Source organism: Apteryx rowi, unplaced genomic scaffold (assembly GCF_003343035.1).
Source record: "Apteryx rowi isolate R43461 unplaced genomic scaffold, aptRow1 scaffold_71, whole genome shotgun sequence".
In the NCBI taxonomy this organism is placed as follows: Eukaryota; Metazoa; Chordata; class Aves; order Apterygiformes; family Apterygidae; genus Apteryx; species Apteryx rowi.
This window is the reverse complement of record NW_020450994.1, coordinates 2,284,637-2,307,389: the sequence shown is the minus strand read 5'-3', so window position 1 is coordinate 2,307,389 and position 22,753 is coordinate 2,284,637. Positions and strand designations below refer to the sequence as shown.

At 42.3% G+C, this 22,753-nt stretch overlaps 1 long non-coding RNA gene across 3 annotated transcripts in view; it reads left to right on the top strand.

Annotated features, from left to right (window-relative positions):
- LOC112976241 overlaps positions 1–22,753 on the top strand; it is a 55,440-nt gene that overhangs the window by 11,738 nt on the left and 20,949 nt on the right. For 2 of the 3 annotated variants that reach the window (XR_003256971.1, XR_003256970.1), the window contains one exon: positions 11,386–11,439. The exons of the other annotated variant lie outside the window; for it this stretch is intronic. This is a non-coding gene — a long non-coding RNA (uncharacterized LOC112976241). The remainder of the gene's footprint in view (positions 1–11,385; positions 11,440–22,753) is intronic. 3 annotated transcript variants of the gene reach the window in all.

Below are 22,753 nucleotides of genomic sequence, written 5' to 3'. Positions count from 1 at the left end.
GTGATTCTGTGATTCTGTGATTCTGTGATTCTGTGATTCTGTGATTCTGTGATTCTGTGATTCTGTGATTCTGTGATTCTGTGATTCTGTGATTCGATTTAGGAAACTTGAAGATGGTGGATAAATAAAATGCAGGCTGCTGTTCAGTAAGTCCCACAATACAGTAACTAGGTGGCACTAGGTGAAACTAGCTTGAGAGGGGTTTAAAACAGATAAAGGACGGCAATTCTGGAGCCTGCTGCCACCGGAGGTGGTGGAGGCAGGCAGCACCAGCAGGCCCAAGGGGATGGACAGAGTCCTGTCCATAAAGGGATGTTAGAAGAACCAGGGAGGGATGTACCCACTAACACCCCCATTTCTGGATGTCTGGGAAGAAACAGCAGAAAGTGGAAAGACTCATGAGGCCATGCCCTAAACAGCCTCCCCTTTTCCATTGCTGGATGCAGAATACTGGGCTAAATGGACTTTTGATTTGCCCCAGGAGGGCAATTTCATAACGGGCTTGGGGCTGTTAAAGATCTCTTCCCATATCTTTGCTCGCTCTTCGCTAAAGCTGAGAAGGGAGGTCCATGTGTGTAAGAACTGGTGGGTTGGGGCTCCTCAGCGACAGGACTGAAGTACAGCACTTCCCTTTGAGTGGCAGTGAAAGCATGAATTTGCAGGGCTGTAGATAGTGTAGAAATTTGGCTCATTGCATTAGTTTTGTTTTTTTAAGACGTAGATACATGGCTGGCACTACTGATGCAAAACTTTCCAGATGCAATTTTATTGTGGTCAGTGTGATGGCAACAGAGAATAATTTGGCCCTGTATATCTTTTCTTAGCTTATTGAAATATAATTCTAACTTATTTTCTTTCAGCTTTTAATAATATTTTCCTTATTTTTGGAAGATCTGCAAGTTAAGCAACATATGACTGATTACATATAAGCCTACTTAGCTAGAGAGCAATGTCTTAATTCATTCTTAAAAATAATATTATCAAACAAGCATCAAAATCTATCCTAAACACAGATGGAATAATGTTCAGATGTATATTTGCATTTCTGTGGCTTTGCTTATAGCCAGTTTTAGGTTAAATCTCTTCTCATTTGAACTAGTATGTCTTTTGCTCTTTCCATTCAGCTTCCTGTGCAGAACTGATCTGCAGATGTGATGGAATTTAACCACTGCCTATTTGTGTGATTTTCTTAGGTATTTTCTCAATAAGTTTATCAGCTGTGTGATAATCTGACTCATAGGAATCTTTTGTGTGTCCATTTTTAATACTGGAATAATACTAGAGGAATCCCTTCCTTTCTTCAGTTACATAAGATACCTAAATGAATAACTTAGGTTCTCAAATATTGCAATAAAAGACAAGGATTAAAGTAGAAAGTTCTGTCTCTAACTTCTTACAAATTTTGTAGTGCTGCTTGTAATCACGCAGACTGCATTTACAATGCTGTTAGTGCAATTCAATTGCCACCATTATGAGACTGCTATAGTCTGGTGCTTCCTCTTGCTCATGAGGGCACTTCCCCAGCATTGCAGGTTCACCTGCGTGTCCCAACGCAGGCAGTTCTCTCTGAAAAGCAGCTATCCAAACCTATCCTTTGCAACATTCCCAGAGCCCTTTCTAACACGTGTCCGTAAACGCTTGTAGCTGTTGTGTGAACAGCTCCATGACTCGCCTTCTTATCCAGGTCTACAGAACATAATTAACAAGGGATTGCTAACATTAAGATGCAGAATACAACCTCTGTGGGCAGGTGCTGAGTTAGCATCAGCTCCGGAGAGGCAGAAACTCCATTTCTGGGCCTATTCTGATAGATATATCAGAATTTTGGTATGCCTCATAGACAAACCAGTACCCTCTTTCTACCCTGTGATGTAGAAGAGCATGGTGATAAGGTATTCCACATCTGGAAGTTCAATCTGTTTAAGAAACAGGAAGGAGGGGTAAAATCCAACTTTGTCATAGTATATTTTGGATAGCTAGAGGGATAAAAGCTCTTAGAAGGAACACAATAACCTGAAAAACTAAGTATTTTGACTGTTCCTATCTGCCTGAAGTTTTGTTGTCCCGGCAAAAGTGTGTATCTGGACATCTCTCAAACTTTTATGTATTTATGTATGGGAAATCCCTAAAGACAGAGAAATAGTGTGCTTGCTTTTATTCCCTCTCCCACACAGTTGGTTTCTGACCTCCAGCACACCTTAGATGTGTGGGAACTCAGTTGTGGACTCAAGTGGGGATGAGAAAAAAAACAACAGTTCTTTCAGTCAAAAGATTACTTTGATGTAATTCTAGCCACATAGCACCGTATACCCTTCTTTTTTTAAGAATGGTCTTAGGTCAATGAGATATTTCACAGAAGCTAAAATGCTAATCTTCAACTCCCTTACCAAAGGACCTCAAAAGACTTTTGTGCTCAAACCGCAGTGGAGCTCACTGGGGACTGAGCATCTAATTCTTCAAGAATCTCTTGCAGATTTCAATCCCTATTTGCTATTATGTTTGGTAAAATAACTGATTCATGTACGGATAGCTTTTGTTTTTAGCATGTTAAAGTGTGCTACTTAAATTTGTTTTTATTGCAAATGTCAGGAGTAATCCTAGACAGCTGTTTATTAGTGTCTAGAATTTGTATCCCAGAGAAAGGATTTATCCTTCTAGTTATTGCTCTGCAGAGAAATGCAATGATTTTTCTTAATTTTTTCCAAAGTAAAAATTAATAGTATCAGAGCTGCTTTTCTCATCACTAAGAATGAGTCTCCAATTGCCTGACTTCCTGTTGACGCTAATAATATTATTCCTTCAAAGAAATCAGCAAACTCGGCATACAGGACTGCAGCACTGAATTCAGAATTAAATCCCACCACTCCCACTTGATTCCTCACCAGCTAAATCACTCAAATACTGTATTGCTGCAGGAACAGCTCCTCGGTGATCAGAATTGTTTGTTCATCTTCTGGCAACAGGTGTTATGTTACCTACTTTGAAAATAGGTCCTGTTACAGGCCATTGTTTTACATAAATAAAGAAACCAAAATCTGCTGCAGTTCCAGCGGGGAAGGCCAGAGCGGGTGTCTGATTAGCCATTCCAGTCAAACGCTCTTGAAACAAGAACTTGTTTTCTCAGTTGCTGCAGTTTTTAATGTAATCTCTCTGGGCCACATGAATCTCCAGAAGTCAGTGACTGATGGTCTCTCTCGGGTTATTATTTTATTTTCCCTGGCCTTCAGTGCTGCTTTGGGCACAGTAAACCAGGCTCTTTGGAAATGTGTCTCCAAGGGTACAAGGTTGTCTGAAACACTGTTCAAGTGGCTGTTAGCTTTCTTTAGCCAAGGTTACACTGAACTTTAACTATGCCCAGGCTATGTTAGTACTTTTTCCAGCTGATAAGCCTCATGACTGATTTTTATTATGAAATCTGAGACTTAATCGGAGGTTAAATATTTTCAAACACCTTTTTCATTTTTATTTGATAAAATCCTATGCTTTCTGAAATAATGGTAGTCTTGTTCTGTCTTTGGAGATAACAACTGATGTGGTACGTCTTGTTGTTTAGAGAATACTAGTATTAGATTATATGACAAAGTAACTCTTCACTGGTAGGGGGATTGAATGGAAATCCTGAAAGATGTTTTCACTCTGATTTCTCTACCAAACTGCCTACAGTACTTGCCTTTATTCTATCTACTTAATACATATTTCAAAGATACTATAATTTTTTGGTTTCTCAGCACTGTATTTGCTCTAATATGACCTACATATTTGAGCCTGCAACAAAATGTATGTTGTTCCCATATGCAGGCTAATGCTATTAAGAGAGTAGAATCAGCTTTCGATCACAGAGTAACTGAAACGCAATGTAATTTGAGTTGTCAGAAGAACGTAGTCACTGAGCTTACTTCAGATTTATACCTCTGTTGCTGAGATAATTTGCTTGGCTCTCCTTAGTCTCTAGCATTGCCGTTGAGATCGGACTAGAGCTAATGCAGTGGAATTGCATTGCATTCTCATGCAAGAAACCCAGGGAAGCTTAATTTCCAGGCTTCCTCCTTTCATTCCTGAGCCCAGGTTTCAGGACCTTTCCTGGGTTCCCCTCCCTGGGAAACCAGGCTCTCAGGCTGAATCTGACCCAGAGAGCCTAGGTGCATTTCTGTACTCCCACATGCAGGAGTGTGCCCTGGTCACATTCCAACTCTGCACTGAAGCGCAACCCAAATTCATGGCCAAAAAGCAACTACAGTATGCTCCAGCCAGATCTTCAGTCTCAATGACCAGGAGACCAAAAAATTAGGGTATGTTGCAATGCACCCTCAACTACTCACTCCTGCATAGGCTACCAAGACAGCCTGAACGAGGATGAATCAGCTAGATAAGATTAGTAAGGCGTGCACAGCAGTTCAAGCCAGCTGTAGACTGCTAGTGTGCCAGCTGCGGACACAGGGGGAAAACAATGCAAACAACAGTCACAGGTTTTCAGGCACCCTTGCAGGCGTGCTGACACAAGGCCATGCGAGATTTCAGAAACAAAGCAGTATACTTGCAGAGGAGCAAATAGGACTCTGCCTCCTCTCTGCATCAGACTAGCAGGATAGAGCAAAGCAGAAACTGGACGTCATGATGTGAGTGAGAGCATACAAACTAGGCAAGCAGTATGGGGCAAAAGGCTCTGTAATCCAAGGAAGGGGCTAGTATGTAAAGATTTCTGCATGATTTTGTTCTGTTATGGCATCCTTTGTAACTTCTAATTCCCTGTTAAACTGCAGTATCTATCGCTTACCTGTTCTACCATAGCTGTTTCCAGGATGTCAGCAGTGTCCAAGCAATGCCCTACACTGTCCTCTGGGCTTATCAAAATCAGTGAAGTTGTTTGTGATGGAAGTGGGGAACATTTCTACCCCAGTGAACCAACTTGGGCATGTCTATACTTGAAAATTCAGCAGGAGCACAGCCTGTACCAATGTACAGGTATATGTGAGTGGGGGAAGAGCAGGGCTGAACTCCAGATGCTGCAGCAGTGGCATTGTGCCCTGAGCAGCGAGGGCTGCCCTGTGACTGTGACCCCTGAGCGTGCAGAGCTGCACCACGACTGGTGGCCTTGATGTCAGAGGCCTGTTTTGGACAGCCTTGAAATCCCTCAATATCCCTAGGCCTGGCAAATAAATTTCAAAATAGAGATTGTGTGTGCACTCTGTGCATTGTGCTGAACATGATTCCTTTCCTTTCCCTCCCTCCCCTTTGCTTCTGTTTCCTTTTTGAACAGTGGTGAGGGGAGAAGGGTTCCCCCTTATCTCTTCTAATTCAGCAAAAGAAGCTGCTACAGATGTTTAAGAAACTTCTTTTTGTAAGACCCCTTCTTGTAGGAAAGGGGAGGCATTTCACAATTCTCCTACCGTCTCCTGTTTCTCCTCCTTTGGTGCCTCCTGCCAGCAAGCAGGAGAGGAGGATTTCAGAAGACCCAGAGAAGGAGGAATGGGATTTGGGTGGAGAATCTGGGAGCACAAGAAGGTTCCCTAGGAATCAGGGGCTTCACAAACCTCTCCTCTGCCCTCTCTTTTTGTGTGTCAGGTAGTTCCTGCTGTGTGCCCTGTCTGTAGGCAGCTGAAGGGTTTTCTGACACTTGAAAAGAGGAGAGACAGCCTGGCTTGAGTCACATCAGAAAAAGTCAGTTTTAGTGGAGTGAGGCATCTGCTTTCCCCCAGTATTTATGGCTGCAGTGGAAGCTCCTGTCATCTCTCAATTGGCACCTGTGTCTCTTGTCTCTTCTCTGTTGTTGTTGTTTCCAAGTGATGATTGATTTCATCTGTTTCCTAATGCAATAGGAAGGCTGGGGATCCTCCAGGTGCACACACCGGCTCAGAAGGTGTCCACTGGCCAAGGAAGCCCTCTGCCTGCGGACCTAGACACATCTGATTAAAATGTACTTTCCAAGAAGTATATTGCTATGTATTGCTGGAGTGCCTACGTTACAGTTTTTGCAAGAGGGCCTGTCAAATAAATATCTAGCAGTAGATAGCATATACAATATGTTTATTACTGATATTACTGGCCAAACAGATGCAGAGCTGAGTCCTGAATTCTGGCTACTGCAGGGGATGGGGAGAGTGGTTTTTAGCTACAAGTTAAGATTGGAGCCTTGCAGATGGTTCACATGTCTTGGCATCTCCCTCAGTCTAAGTTCAGTCAGAGAGTCTGAGTTTTGATGGAACTGGAGAGTTACACCAGCACAACTGATGTCTATGTGGATATAATCATAGCTGCCTGCAATTTTAGGTTGGTGCAGTGCTCACCCCCCAGTGAAGGTTATATCATTATCCTCTGACTTGTGAGTTAAAGCATTTAGATTTGCAATGCAAACCAACCTCTGGCGAATCCTTTATTCAGTTACGCAGCAGTATAACCTTTTGCTCTGATGTGACTAATTATCTCCTGAGCAAGATAACTTTGGCCTTCATTAATTCTTCAAACCCTACAGCTCCATTCTGCGCTCGCTGGCACTGGTAGACTCTCAGGATAGCTCCACAAAGTCCAGCAGCCAATTTGAACTCGTGTAAGGGCGGTCAGAGCCAGGCTCTGAATGCCTTTGTATCTTAGGTCAGCTTCGAGCATATATCCAGGCTGGCAAAAGCCACAATGTCCCCTGAGGGGTGATTTAGTAGCAATCCCAGAGCACTTGCCACCCAGATTTGTTGTTAACAAAGAGGCTACAGGTCCTCAGACACTTGGATAAATCTGCCACTCTATACAGCCCATATAGGTTTATACTACCTTTTGCTTTGTAATCTCATTTCTGTCTCCCTTTGCTTGCCACTTTATGTTAGTGGTCATTCCCAGCACCCAAGTAAGAGTTTAATTTCTCACCCAGGCCAACCCCTTGCACGCCAGGAAAAAAAAACAGATGCAGAGTAGGCTGAAGTTAAGCACGCTGCTAAATCATTTCACTATGTGCAGCTATGCTTCATTGTAAAGAGCAAATAAAAGGAGAGAATCTGGAAACTCCACAGATTTCAATCAACTGTTAAAACTCTAACAGCAAAATATAATAAAGTAGAAATGCTTTGTGCAAGGTGAAAATCTTTTCCTTATAACCTTTGCCAGATGACTAGCACATAGATAAAAGAGGGCAAATCTGAGATTTAGGAGATGATCTAGGAGATTTAGGAGATGAGGATCCATTGCCCTGAATTTTGTATAACGGTTTAAATCTTAAATATTTGCTATAGTGTGTTCTAAAACACTGGAGAATGGTTGTGCTCTCGTTGTTTGGGAAACCAAATAATAAATAAACTAACCCAGCTGGATCCATCTAAAGGTTGCTTAATAACCTCCAGGAGATGCTTCACGTCTCAAAGGAGGAGGCACATTAGAGCCTGAGTTAGGCATTTGAATGTTTTTAAAAATGAGGACCAGAGTGCCTGATTATTTGGGTAGTGTTGGGGCCTGGCTTCTCTGGAAGTCAGAGTCATACTAGCAAGAATTTCTAATTTATGTGTTTACTTATATAGTGTCATGCACAGAGACATGTGTTTGAACTGGCCTGGCAGAGGAGATAAGCCTAGATGAGCTGCATCATCAGCGCATTCCCACCACCGTAAAATCCAAATTCAGAGTTAACCTGCTGATTTCACTGTGTCTGGGCTGGGAGACGATGGCTCCTGCAAACTTATTGGCATCATTCTGGAGTCTACGATTCACACTGATAACACCAGTTTTCCTTCTGGATGAACAGCCTGTGAACCAGCCGGCGCCCTGGTAGCTCTGCGTGACGGTGGGGACGTGGGCCTTGGGGCTGGTGGGCAGTCACCAGCAAGGAGGCTGGTTTATTGCCTTTCTCTTTACCAGCAGTGGAAGGCATTTCAGAGGAAATTACTATACATAACACATGACAAAATATTTTTCCCATTGCGCTGGAATGTATCTAGAGCAGGGAAACTACACTTAGGATTTTTAAAAAAGGGAGGGAATAACAACATGGGGCTGTCTGCAGCACAAGAAGGGAAACAAAAAACACCGTGAGAGGCGTCCTAAAGTATGCTTCCTGCATGTATCGAATACTTTAAAATATGATGCTTTTCCTTTCAAAAACAGTGAACCCACTGGCATTATAATCCCTTATTTTTTTGAGTAGAGTGATACATTCCAGTCTTCATAGGACACTTCACTTCGGCTGAGATGGCATTCAGCTGTGGTTACTATGACAGAGAAGAATTGGCATGTGGTTTGCTTGGATGAATATGCAATCAAGTTTTGTGAGAAAAATATCTATAAAAATGAGCCAGATACTGCCTTGCCATCTCTTGTATATTTAGTGGTCCATGGTACTGAAAATAAACAATACTTATAAACATTTTATGGGTGATTTAAAAAATACACTGCAATTTACTTTGCAACTTTAAAGGACATTTTTTAGCTTGTATTCCTTTACAAAAAAAGCTTTCATTATTGATTATTCAGTTTCATTTAGTGTGGAAAATGTTTCAGGCTCAACAAAGATGAGAAAACAACAAAATATTTGATTAGTATTATTTGTTATTGTATCCTGTTCTTCCAAGACGAAAAATGCACTAGAATTCCCAGAATTGATTCAAATAGCAAACCACTCTCCACAGAGTAATTCTGAATCAAGCATCTTCTTCCATATGCCCAGTCATCTTTCAGAAGGAGGTGAGAAAAATAGGACATGCAGTGGGACATATGGCATCAATGATGTTTCTAGAGACAATTCATTATTCTATTAGTAATAATATTTGCACTTCTTTATGTCTGGAGGCCTCAAGCTAGATGGTGGCCTGAGGGCACGGTTGTAGGAGGCACATTCCTTACATGAAATAAAAGATACTCCCTGGCTAAAGAATTTTAGTCTAGCAGAGGAAGGCGATAATGCCCTTCTGGTAGAGGTTATAATCAAAGTGGTCTAAAATTCGATAAGGTTAACTACCAGCAGAGGAGGAATGGCTGATTCCAATTTTTTTACCTCTTACCAGTTGGCAACCTTTACTAGATCATTTCTGCTTTACTAGCATTTTGCATGTCTTTTGTGAAATTATCTCTGAACCCTTTAATGAAGAAGTGGAGATCTGGTTTTGAGCAGAGACTGTCAATTACTGTTTGATTCTAGACATTTTGCTGCCCTTTCCTTGAGCACTTAAGGATGAATCACAGTAGTGCAAACCAGTAGTCTTAATGAACAATATAGATCAGGGAGACATTATTGTCATGAACCTTTGTAGATAACATGGTTGAACAAGATGCGGTGAAAACAGAGTGGGTCAGTGTTTCACAGACAGTTACTTACATGGCTATAGTGAGTCATCGCAGCAATGGAAGACATTGCAGAAATGTTATGATGTGGCATTTTTACAGTGAGAAAAGCTGAAGGAAATTACAGACAATTCATTTCTCTAAAATTTTGGGCATGTCCTTAGCCATGCCGAGAACTGTACTAATAAAGCTAGAAAGGTCCAGCTGACCCAACTGTTTATAGCATGAGATAATTCACTTTTACAATGATTTAGTGTCATTAGCGATATCTCCTAGTTATTGATTTCAGCAATGTATTACCTACTAATTGCTCCTAACGAGTGTTTGAGGTATCATAAAAGGACCTATGTATGATACACGGTGATAACTTCAGTATTTGTTTGTGTGTGATAGAACCAGATGTTTCACTATGCCAGTCCAGATACCTTACGCTTGATCTCTATGGTGACCTAGCTACCTGCTGTTATCCATGATAGATGATCCCTCAAGGGAAGAGCTATAGGTCAAAGTAATTGAAACTGCAGCGATTTCTCTGTGCCTCTTTTCCATGTGGAGAAGGCCAGTGGATAGAGCAAAGATGATTTAATTCTATACTATTTACTTGTGTTCCCTTGGAAGTGTATGCAAGCAACCCATCACTGCTGTAATCAGTAGGTAACAACCCATGACTGGTCTCCAGGCAGTGAGTAGAGTGGCTGTCATCAAGTAAATTAAGACTACCTAAGTGGAACAGAAGGAGACAGAAAAGGAGAAGAAAGTATCCCTGGAAAAATGCACAAAGTAATGTAACAGCTGGGGGAAAATAAAACAGATCCTGAAATAAGCAAAAACATTACCAATCTCAAGCTAAAGTCTGGAAAAACTATAAAAATTGACCAGAACAAAGAACCTATAAACACTCTGGATGCATGAACTTAGTCAAATCTGCACCAAGCCTTGCAGTCTCCAGGCCTGCCCACTGCTAGATCTTATTAAGAGAGATTGCACATCACTGCCTGGTTTTGCACAGCTGTGTATATCTCCAAGGCAGTTTGCTTCTCAGAAGATGGCCTGTTTTTCCCTTGGCTGCTGACTGCTGCTCAGCTGCCCCCCTACCTGTACTTATTATTTTGGCAATGGCATGTGTATGTTTTGAAGGTTCCTGGTCCAAGCATTTGCAAGATTGCCAAGACGCCATCTGAAATCGTTGCTGTTGCTCAGAAATAGATATAGTAATAGTGAGTGACAGCTAAAGACTTATTTTCACCAGTAAAACATAGATATGATCCCAGCCTGAAAACAGAACTTTATTATTAGTCAGTGCCAGCATCTAACACATCAGGCATTTTGTAGACAAACAAGAAATGATAAACTTTATTGCTTGGTTAGACAGAGAAGCAGACAGTTACAAGGGGAGGGCAATAACAACAGGTCTTTCAGTGAAAAGTTAGCAAAGGTCTTAATGTAGCAAGATTGGAGTGAGCTTTTTAAAAGTACATGGAAAAGGGTATAGAGGTAGTGGCTGAAGCGACAGAAAAAGGGGCATAGAAAGATGAGGAGGCCTTTGGAGTCAAGAGTGTCTGGGATGGCTTCAGGGCAGGAAGGAAAGATAAGTCAGGAGGTCAAGTGTTATGTATGTAAGAAGGATGGGACTAGTCATAAATATGACCAGAAAGCAGATGGTCAGCTTTTTCAGTTTTGGTTCTGTAAACTTGGGAGGTAAACACATTTTCTAAATGTGGACAGATTTGGTGTTGACAGCTATGCTAACAGGACACACCATTCACACTTTTAAACTCTTCTGCAAGTGTTCTGCCATTTGGGGTCACATCTTATGGGACTTTTGATCAGATCTGAATTTAGCCTGAGCTAAATATTGATTGGAATACTAAATATAGATAAATACTGATTGGCAGTTCTCTTCCACAGCCTTCTCGAATAGAAACAGAGTGTCTTCTGTGAAACAGTGGTCTCATGTGATTCACTTATTTACTTATCCCCACCCTTAAAAATATATTTTGGATGCCTTTCTTTTAACCTGACTTCAATTTTCATGAAAACATGTCTGATAGCTTTGGAGACAATATTGGTATGTTCTGTACACAATTTTTACTAGCTTCTTTTTTTTTTTCTTTGGCATGAACTTGAAAGAATTGTTAGAAGATGATGCCTGCTGGAAACATTTATCCGTTTCATTTTAAGAATGTGAGTAATTGTGTAGTGTATGTCATGCATATTAAATGTTTCACTATGAAAACAAATTTTACTCATTACTGCTTCTTATGACATTCCAATGTGTTCTCTTAGAATATGTTTAGCCCAGTTCTGGAATTAGGTTGCAGTACCGATCTAATACTTTGTACAAATCTCAATGGTTTTAAGATTAGGCTTTGAAAAAAAGCATTCCACCACCTCTCCAGCCTTGAGTTGACAACCAAATAACTATGTAGTGGCAGGAAGAAATGCTGCCTGTTGGAATTTTCAAATCTTGTGGTATAGTGATGGAAGAACATTATTAACTCTATTCCCTGGCAAAGTGGTTATTAGTGTAAGGTGCAGCATAAGTCAATGGCAGGTCATGTTGCCATTAGACTTATGGAGCTACAAACTTTTACAGAACTTCCTTTTTTCATTGAAATCTTGGATTTTTTTAGTCCTTGTGCAGGTCTCAGCCTGAGCATGAACTGATATGCTTCTAAGAAAGCAGAAAGACTATCTGAAGTTGTAGTTCAAAGACTATCTGAAGCTGTAGTTTGAAGGTACCAAATGCAGATTCCCTGGGGGCAGGGAAAGAGACATTGCATGGCAGAAGAGTAAAGAGGGTGGGTAGTGATGGAGTGACAGGCTGAAAGCTCTCATTGCCACTTCAGAGACTTTGCGAGCTGGGTAACCAGGTAGCCCAAAAAACCCTGCCACAAACTTCTGAGCTAGAAACATGCACAGGCAGATGAACCCGGTTCACTGATGCATAAATGTCCCAGGCCTCAGCAGAGCAATAGCTTTACCATGAGGCAGGCTGAGCCACGACCCTGAGCAGGAGAGTTTACAATGTGTGCTGCGCTTCCTAATTTTATTACCATTTCACACTTCATTTTCTGGCAGCTGAGATGTCTTTAATGGTCCTTAATGCAGTGGTTTTCTAATAGTTCTTGGTTGTAAACTACATCAGTGTGTGAGTCCTTGGGGAAAAAACAAAGAGGTGGGAAGCTCAATTAGAAGCTTTGATAAAGTTTCAATCCCTTATAATCCCATGAAAGCAATGGAAAATGCATTGGGCCACGAGCTACAAGAGCATGCAGCATCCCCACTCCCTGTGTGCTGCAGCAATGTGCTGGAAGGGCTGGGATATTTCTTGCCAGCAGTTTTGGAAGGACAGATTTATGTTCCATGAAACAATTCCTAGAACGGCTCTAGGTTCTAGGAAGGGTGAGACCAGCCAGCAAGGGTGAGTCTGGCTGGAGGTGTCAGCTGTGGCTCCACAAGGCAGATGTCACAGGCAGGTTTGGGGAACAACCAAGCACTTGCCCTGCAGTGAAGAGCTATCTTCTTCTAGAGCCCCACTGCTTGATGTAAGCAAATAGCTAAAGAAACCAGTCCCTCCTAGGCCTTTTCTGGGAAAGCTGAGGTCCAGGAATGAATTGCAAGCATGGTGCTGTCACAGTTGAATATATAGTGCCAATACACTAGAGGAACCCATACATGTCAAGACTAAATTGAGGAATTCTTACATTTCAGCCTAGTTCATTCCTGTTCTGCCCTCTACGTATCTCGAAGAGGTGTGTGCTAAGTGTGATGCTAGTGATAATTATTGACTTTCCACTTCTAAAGGAATTTTTCTCAGTTACTTCTGTTTTGCATTGGTTACTTTCATATTTCTATGGATTCAGGCAAGCACAGCCAATAGGTGTCTAAAAGGGGGAAATGAAAGGGGAAGCAAAACAGCGGTTTGTCAGCTATTGCAAGCAGATTGCAAAAGCATGAGCATAATATGTTAACAGTACAACAAATCACCTAAATTCAGAGTTGCCTGATTTCAAACACTGCTCCCAAATCTCACCAGACATCAGCTATGTGTGAAAAACTCCAATTTTGGTTAATGGCAGATCTTCCATTAACTTTAATGGGAGCTGAACTTAGCTGTATGAATGTGTGATCCTGGCTCTGTGCCTGCTCATTTCAACAAGGGTTTGGTGAATGTTGGTTTTGGAAAGGAAACTGAATTGAAGTTAAAGGTCTGATGTCCCTGTCTCCATCTAACTGCGGATGAATTATTAATAGCTGTCAGTGCAGATGGTTGCTGCTTGGGATTGTTGCTTGAAATAACCTATTTCTGGCTAATAATTGTCACAAGGTATATATGTTTTATCCTGTTCTTGCAGTGTTTTTTACTGAGTGTTAAGCTTATTCCTGTGTCACTCCTTTGCCAAAATCCTGTTTAGTGTCCAACACTAACAAGTGGCTTTAAAGGCTTATGAAAAGGGTCATAAACATGATTTCCACTTGTGGAATTACTTCTTGTTAGAAACAAAACAAAAACCCTTTGCTTAAAACCTCCCTACTTCCCATGCCCAGCTGGCACTGGGAGTGTAACTCTGCACTCACCCATATGTTGGTAAAATCTTTTGTAAATCTTTATTTTTTTAATGAAGTCACTCATGGGTTTTGCACCCTGTCTTCATCCAAAAATAGCATGAACCTTACCTGACCATATAATGTAAGTAATATTTCTTTCTCTTCTAGAGTTGATAATGGCAGACCTGGAATTGTACACAGACAGTAAGGAAAGTGAGCAACCACCTTTAAACTGTGCTTGTCCAAGTAAAAGACCGTTAAGTGAACTACTCAAAACCTTACTCCCCCACCATCTAATTTTCTCCTGAGTCAGGGGGGATGCTATATTTATTACATACTAGCTTCTTCCTTCTCCATGGGATGAAATAGTGTTTAACATCCATCCAATAAGAGCAAGAAAAACGTTCTTAGTCAAGCTATAACCCATCCTGCTGATTTTAAGTGCACCTGCTAAAGACAAATTCTTGTTTTTCTCTTATTTCCTGTATCTTGCTTGCATTCATGCTCAGATGACTTCTTCAAATGCTTTTCTGACTGTGATTCCCTGCTTGGTACCGATGGGCTCCACCAGGGCCAGCAGGCCTAGGGGTGCCCTTCTCAAAGGGCCCCAAACAGCTGCTCAGCCTCTCCTGGTGGTTTTACCACCAGCTGGGAGTCTCCCTGTTGTGCCTTCCTGGGCTGCGTGGCCTCAGTAGTGTTTCACGCTCCTCTCCTGCCTGTTTAAGTCTGTCCTTGATCATCCATCCCAACTTCATGCTACTCCTCTTGAACCTTTTCTTTTTCAAAAACAAGAGAATGATGAGTACCCTTGTCCACATGTTGGGGACTCATCTCCAGTAAATTTAACTGGCCTTTTAAAAGGTTTGTCCTGAAATACATCAGGAATATCCTGATGATGCTGGGAGCCTGGCTGAAGACTTGTAGATAAATCTTCCTCCTTGATCAGCTCTATACTCTAGTGTTAGTTTACTTCTCTTATTAGAGACACGACAGTATTATGAGTCCCAGCTCAAGGTCTTATTAATGATCATCTAAGTTATGACATTTTTGGAATGCCGGTTCCAAGAAGTTAAGATCAGTCTGTAGCAGTTTCTGCTACAGGAGATGCAAGCTCTTGAACACTGAGCTCTTGAAGTAAGACAGCCATGTCATTGGTATTACCTAGGGTGTTGCAGACCAAAAGCGTGGATGAAGGATGAGCGTATCTTTACAGTCTGAAGATCAGAGGTGACAGTGAGGTGATATTCTGAAGAGACACATAGCACGTAGGTTGTTTTTCTGTAATGTTCAAGTACTTGTCTTCGTAGGCTGCAGACTGCACAGAGCAGTTCTCTCCTGAAGTCCTGCCTTAGAGGGACTAACTCTGAGTCTCCAGAAAAGGAAACCAGCTTGAAATCCTGTGGAGTGTAATATTCTCCCTCAGTTGCCTTGGGCCTTAGCTCCCTCCACATCCTGAATCCATCTTATCCGTATCCCAAGTCTGTGAGGTCAATACGAATATTTCTTTCTCGCACCTACCTCTGGGAAAACATTTGGATGAACGTTATTAATCCCCTTGGTGCCCTGCATGTCTAGGAGATGTCTACAAAACAGCAAGCAAGCAGACCTTGGAATGAACATAACGAGGCAGGTCTGATCCAAATAACAACGGAAGCCTGTCACACACCTAAATAAACAGGCGAGCACGCCAATGAACACATTCATTTGCAGGGTGATGTTAGTGGTAGGAGCAGCATGCTGCTGCCTGGATTTTCAGGCTGAATGCTTTTTAACACACAAATGAAACGAGTTGTTCTGCTGGGCTCAGCTACCAGGCTCTGGTTTTATCCAGAACAACGCAGAAGAGCTGCGGCATTTCTGTAGATCCTCTGTAAGCTCTCTAAGCACTTGACAAACACTAAATTTTGTCCTTTCTGCAGTCAGGTGCTGGGTAATTTCCTGCTCTAGAGATGGGGAAAGCACAGATGCACTGGCTGCTCTGTAAACAGTAAAACAGAAAAAAGCCAGCCTGAAGATGGACTTAGAGAAAAGGAGCCAGAGCCAGCGACAAGGAGCCAGGGACTCTGCAACAGCAGGTCACAGGCTGCAGGGCCTCAAGCATGCTCTTAGGTGTGTATTCCTGATAGTGTCTTGTAACAGTCACTGCTTTGAGTTGGAGACCTTCAAAGTAGAAGGCAGCATAGGAAACATAGCCCTAGGTGATATGTGCATTAGAGGTCCCTGCAATTCAGCTGAAGAGTAAGGAGTTCACTCCAACCTCATCAGGACCTGGGAGAGGGTTGGAAGGAAGACACCAGCCTGAAGTGAAAGGGGAGAAGTGGGTGAAGGGTAGAGTTTGGGGACCCATTGCACACAGCTAGCAGAGAGGAACATCCTGAAGACGGAGGGGGATCGTGGCTGCTGTTTTCCCATCCAGCCAATTTCCTTTGCGAGGCAAAGCTGAGGAAGTCTGGTGATGAAGTAAAATGGCTGCTTTGCTCCTGAGACACATGCAAAACCTATACGCATGTAACTTAGAGGCCAGCAGGCATTTTGCTCCCTTCCCTGTGGACAGCCTAGAGAAGATGATAGTCCGCTAAAGCTCTCTGATTAAGAGCCTGGCTTTTTCTTGGTCCTCGTGCTGGCCATGCGAAATGGGGCCTGCTTGAATGTAGGCAGCACTGCAAGCTGCTGCCTGAAAGTCACAGGCTGATCTGAAACGATCCAGGAGCCCCATGACGGCCTTCAAGAGGGTGACCTGGACATGTCCTGGATCACCAGCCATTTCATTTCAGCTGTATAAATAAGGGAACCAATTACAGTGAGACAGGTCTGGGAAGGCCATAATGTGGGATTCATGGCGTGACGACCCTTAAAAACACAGTTGAAATTAATCAACTTAAAACCTATCTCTTTAAATGTAAAAATCTAATATCTTTGGCATCATCTCGAGAGTAGCTCTGTTCTGCAGCTGTACACTGAATTAAGGGCTTTGTCTATAATAACTCAATCTATGTCCCTAGTCGATCAGATATAGCACCTGCGTATTAAGCATAAATTTCCTGTTGCGGCTTTTTGCTTCCAGCCTTATTGTCCCCCAATTATCTCTTCTGGACTATATTTGTTAGCTATTTGGTCCAAATACTTGGATAGACTTTTAAATCCTTTTATATCTGACTAGAGATTTGCTGAAATCTTGCTGTGTCTAAATAGCAAAACCGGAAACTTTACTTTTGCATTTGTGCTATTTAGTTACACAAATAAAGAAGCCAGGGCTTCCTAGTGATTCTGTGCTACCCTTTGGTGCTCTTATTTCATCTCAACATCCTCTCTGTTAATCTTGATAATCCAGCCAACACTTACTTTAACCTTTGCTTTTGAAAGACATCAGGCAGCCTTATATATGTGACACCTACAAATCTCCAGGTGGACCTTTGAACCAGATATCCTGGCAGGTCCTTAAAGACTTTTCATTTCATTCAGCCTAGGCAACATGGCTACAGGACCTATGCTTTTAAAAATACCCCATTTGCATGGGCAAAGACCTTATCATAGTTTCTAAGTGTTTCTGTGCATTTTAAATCAAAATAAACTTTTCACTTCCCACTATAGTCATGCTATCGGGAAAACAAGTTTGTTTAGTTGGCCATTAATAACTTTAAAACGGACGATGAAATCAGGAATTTATGCAGTTTTGGTGTTCCTTCAGTATCTTCCATTTCAGGGGCCCAACATGTCCTCTGGCTGGGTTAAAGAAACTTCCTGTATTAGTTGCATTTAATTAAAGCACTTGCTCACCATGTGCAAGTAGGAAAGAAGCCCGTGTCACCTGAATCCTCTGCTCTTACAGAGTGCAACTTTATTTAGAAACTTTGATGAAGTATTCCTTTAATTTAGTTACATTTCCTTTGATATTAAGCTTTCCTTTAGTATTCTGCCAGCTTAGAAAGAGCTACAGGTCCTCTTTTCTCTGCTGCATACAAATGTAATTGCATAAAATCAATGTCCCAGAATTCAAGCTTTAAGCACCTTGACACATTATTTTACAGCTCTTTCCTGATCCCTCTGCCCATTTCCCTCTAACTTGTGACTCACGTTCCCTGTATGAAAGCAGCAAAGGAATAGCTTGATGTCCTCTTTCTTGTATTGTCCTCTCTATAGGGTTCCTTCTGCCCACATGAGGTTCCTGCGTATCTCTGATTCCCAGCCGTGCCCCCGTCTATTTGCTATTCTGCCTGAAGTTAATGATCCCTTGGAGCTTTAGACCCCGGCAGTCAGGATTTCCTGGTGCTGGCTGCAGCAGCAAATTCCTGACGCTGCAGCGCTTGGTGTGAGAATAGGGGAAATCAATGACTTCTGAGAGATAAATTATTGCTGTTTGTTTACTTTGGCTTTTGTTTGTAAGCCACGCAACATGCTGCCAATTTCTTTAACTCTTCCATCACAGGCTTTCGGGGCAATGCGAAAGGTGCTCACCTGCCCTCGCGCTGCCTGTTCCTCGGTCTTTATTTGATGCTTGCTAAAGCCGCTATTAATCCGCCTGCAGGATACCGGCTCCGCCACGGGACCGTCAGCCTCGTGTCCAGGCATGCACACGAGACCAAACCTGCACAGCTGCTTACACCGTGCGTCCGTCCAGTATCTTAAATGGGAGAAAGGCTCAGGCAGAGGGCTGGGGCGGAGCGGGGCTGCCATGCCTGCTGCCGAGGCACACGGCGCTTGGTGTCCCTCCGAGCCACCGAGGCACCGAAATCCCACGTGAATCAAGTGCTCTTTTTTCTTTCTTCTTCTTTTTTTTTTTCTCTCTCTCTCTGCAAGTCTCTTATCTGGACAAACATTTCCTGGCCTGCCCCAGTTCTCATACTGCCCAGGAGGTCTAACACAATTCGGACTGAACAGACTACCCAACAGAGAGATTTATGATTTTTTGCGAATGAGGCTGCAGGTTGTTTTTGTTCCGATTAAACAATGGAAATATGGAAAAACAAATGTGCTGTTAAAATAATCACAGAGTCTGTGTGATGTGGGGGACAGAAATGAAGTTCACCACTACTTCACGTGTATGGGCAGGACCCAGACCCATGTTTATAGCTGTGTTACAAACGTGACAAAGAAATCAAATGTAAAAGGCTTACTATCAAACACCTGGGGCTGCATTACTTCGACTTTAATCTAAGGTTCTGAATAGTGAGTTCCTCCAAACAGGTACTAGCCTTTCGGTTTGCTTTGTTGTTGTAGTTTTCTTACATTACATTATGTTTTTTATAGATATATATATATATCTTTAAACTCACCCTGTTGCAACTGTTTTTGGCATTTTCCCTCCTCCAAAATTACCACTGCTTGAGGATAAGGATAAGAGGGACTTCAGGATACCTTCCTGAGTAAGTAACTTTCCTTAATTTTAAACAGTTGAGAAATACTGACCTAGATTATCCCAATTTTTAAGAGAGAACTTGAACGCTGTGATTTTCTGTTTTAATTTTTCTTTTGGTGCATAAAAGCCCCACAGGACTGTCCCACATTTTGGAAAAAAATTTTTTTTTTGAGGCCATCTTGTGCAGTACTGCAATAATAGTTTTCATGTACAATTAAAGGAAAGTTGGGGCAAGCTTTGAATGTTTGTTTAATACTTGTATTTCCCCTCATTTTGTTTCCATGCTTGTGTGTGTCTGTGAGTACGTATTTGTGCTGCTTGTTTTTTCTAGCTGTTTTACAGATGCCTTCTGATGTCTTATGGACTAGCAGGTGCAGAGGGTACCAGCTGGAATCTGCACTAGATCATGTGTAGCAAGATTTTTAATTGATTGTTTGCGGCTGGGCTTTGCCTGCCCCTGATGCAGCTTGCTGTGAGGGGCAACTGAGCTACCTGGTCTTTTGGGCAGAGGAATATGAGAAGCAGTTCCGGTAAAAGGGACCCTGTAATATTTCACAGGCCCATTCCCGTTTAATGCAGTATTGTTATTTGTTGTTACACCTTAAGGCTGAACCACTTAAATTGTTAGCTTTGTTGCTTGAGGGATACTGTCATCCCAAATCATGCCAACGACGCTTTAATAATTCACTATCTAATATTCTCTGTTTCCGCACATAACCCCGCTAGAAAGCACACCTTATCGTATTGACTCAAGCTTATCATGAAAGGATCACACCTCAGATGGGCTCCATTTTGGTTCTGAATCTACCTCCAAGTCATGTAAATTTGGTTTCACTTCAGTTTTTTAATTGAGAGCAGAAGTAAACAACAGCGAAGCTGAGGCTGTGAACAGAGCTCCTTGCCCTGAGAAGCTGAATTGAGGAGCATTAATTTGGGTGGGAGGACCTTTATCTCTTTTTCATGTCTAGTGGAGAAGTCATAAGTGGTGGTTTACCCACCAGTTGTCCATCTCCTTTTTACATATATAAATTGAATGATCCATTGCAATAGTTTTGCGCCAAACCAGTGAAAACCACAGAAAGCTTGACTGAGTGTTGACTACTGGGCACTATTTTTCTGAATATAGGTGCACATTTCTGACAAAACACGCACTGCAAATCTGTAAACATGCTAGGTTATAGACTGGCCTGTTACATGACTTCTACTGTGTTCCTGAAGAACCACAATGTCAGGCTTTAAAACATATCTGTAACACGTGGGAGATAAAGTAATATGCATACAGCATATAGACATATCTCTGCAAAAAGTTTCTGAGCTGCACATATAGAGCTGTGCATGAAAGCAGAATGTTTGTCTGTACAACCAATAAGTTATATATACATCTAAGAATCATTTGTATCAACATTATTATTAGACCTCTTCTCAGATGAATTCTCTACAATACTATACCATTTATGCCAGGAGTCAAATTTGGTGCCTAATTTGCAGTTGTTTGAGAAAATAAGTTCTTTAAACTACCATGTGTATTCTCAAAGAGATAAAGACTTTCAAAATCAGTTTTTAGTGCTAAAATTAATACTATTTTTAATGCTAAGATTGAAAAAGATACTAGGACCCAGATTCATCCTATATAGCCACAGGGCTCTGAGGGAGTGCTTGTGATGAATGGAGGAAGACAGCTGTCTCCAGGACGTGGTCCTGGTCTCGGGTAGGCTGAGCCTTTCTCTCAGTTGAATCTCTCTCTAATGGCTGTGTAGGGAGCCTGAATTGCTCCTAATTTAAGAAGGATGAATCTGATCCTTTAGCGTGCTCTATGTCTAGGAAGTTCATCAAAGAGGCTGTCCTGGGTCAGACCAAGGTTTCATCCAGCTCGGTATCCTGTCTCCAGCAGGGGCTGTAAGTGATAGACAGGGAAGAGCAAAGCCAGAAAAAGCAAACATGATGCTTCCCCAGAGTAGTCTCGTAACCTCTGTCTTCAGCTCAGGAATTTCTTCAGCTGGACATCTTTTCTGTGTATTTAGTAACCCCCAATGGACTTCTCTTCCATGTACTTGTCTGGCGTCCCCTTGAGCCAGCTGCATGTTCACATGTGTCACAGCATCTGCTGGCAATGAGGTCTCTGGGGGCATCAAGCACCACCTCCATGTCAGTGTTTTAAACCTTGCTGCCAGGAACCTCATCTGACATCTTTAAGTCTAGTCACCTAAAGAGATGGTGAACATAGTCAGTCCCTCTTTAGCCTTTCCATCCCAGGAAGAAGCTGGAGAGGCATCAAACAGTAGTTGTTGTCAGTGCCCTGCGTGCACCAAGGGGCTCGGCAGCCTCATTGCCCACCTCCTGGGGCTTTTGCTGCCTGGGCTCAAGCCCAGCTCTCTTCTGATTGCTGGGGCTGAGCCTGGCTGCCATCCCCAACCCGCCCTGCTCACCTGGCTCGGGAACTTTGGGACTGGTGTGACCGGTGCGGTCACTGCCCGGCCAGCCTTGACGTCACCTTTGGCTCCCGGCTCGCTGTCCCTTACAGGGCAGCCCGCTCTGGCTGCTCCCAGACACCTGCTTTCTTGCCTCATCAGTGCATGATCAGCTAGTCAAATCACTCTGGATGTTTAACAAAGCTGTATATTATGGCAGTGTCTCACAGTGATGTCCTCCCCTTCCCCTTACCAACTCCGCCGCATGTGCAAGACCACCAATTCAACCATTGCATAAAATGCAGGTATCGGTTCAGTTTCAGCATGTCAGAGGGAATTATGATGATTATAAGGAAGTGTGAGAAAACAGCCCGGATCTATGGATCTGTTAATGTTTACAGTAACACTATTATATTGTTATACTAGTTCTAACTATGGAAATCAAGGGCATAGTAAGGTGGGAAACTTATTGTCTGCAGAAAAATATATACAAAGCAATTAGGTTTTCCAAAAAATGTGTTTTGAAATGCTGTGGAAAGCTATATTGTCTTATAGTTCTGATGAAATGCTTAGTACCTGAGTTTATGGAGTTCTTTTACAGTTATTAGATTAAGAACACCATTCTTTTTTTATCCTTTTATAAGTTCTTGTCTAAGCTATAAAGTCCAATGAAAGCATGAGATCTATTTGTTAGCTTGAAATGATCTATCCTGCTAGCTCATTTGAGGCCCTTGTTACAAATCCTCTGGCCCTGCTATGGGTTGCTAGGCAGAAGGGAAATAATGTCATTTGTTAAACAAAGCAGACAAAGTCTTTCTTTGTAGACTTTGCACATTCTCTCAGTGGTGTGAAATCCACATTAACAATCAGCTCCCAGTGAAAAGGTCCCAGCTGGACATCAGCAAAAAAATTGTGAGGTTTGTGAACCATCTGAGGGCACAAAAAATGTCATTTCCCAAAAACTTCACCTGGATCCTTAAACTGGTCAACCAGTTTTGTTGCCAAGGTGTTTGGAAGAGGAGGAGCAGGGAGGTGATTCAGGCTGTGTGCAGACAGGACACACGACAGGCAGCTGGTGGGGAGGGTAACGCAGGTCCGGCCGTGCTACAAGGAAGATTTCTTTCCAGAACAATTGTCCTGATTTTGTAGGTAAGCAGGCAGCCGGCTATGGAAACTCAACATA